At 43.3% G+C, this 393-nt stretch overlaps 1 protein-coding gene across 1 annotated transcript in view; it reads left to right on the plus strand.

Moving 5' to 3' along the window:
* Positions 1-393, plus strand: part of LOC119585702 (chloride channel protein 2-like) — a gene marked incomplete in the record, with an annotated part of 67264 nt that overhangs the window by 64654 nt on the left and 2217 nt on the right.

Below are 393 nucleotides of genomic sequence, written 5' to 3' on the forward strand. Positions count from 1 at the left end.
ATGAGATGTGTGAAGGCTTAATGACTCTCCTAGCAGAGTTGTTATATTTTGTTGCATTACTGTGATTTGCCATAATTTCTTTTAACTGTGATGTCTGCACTAACCTCCGAACTTAGTCAGAGCAGACAAAGCACATCATGGTAAATATAGATATCCGAAGACTTTCAAGAGACTCAGCCAACGATATTCTCATATTTACTTACCACTTGCTTCTTACCCATTGTGCCCTGTGGCATCTCCTTGTCCTCCCACAATGCAGCTGAGAGCAGCAGTCGAGTCCACCAACTCTGGCGACTTCCAGAAGCCCAGAAGAGATAGGGGGGTCGGGGGAACATTTAGGGAAAAGTTTTTAAGGACCACCATAAGGAGAAAGGTTTTGCTTTTTGCAGAATT

Source organism: Penaeus monodon, chromosome 20 (genome assembly GCF_015228065.2).
Source record: "Penaeus monodon isolate SGIC_2016 chromosome 20, NSTDA_Pmon_1, whole genome shotgun sequence".
Classification (NCBI taxonomy): Eukaryota; Metazoa; Arthropoda; class Malacostraca; order Decapoda; family Penaeidae; genus Penaeus; species Penaeus monodon.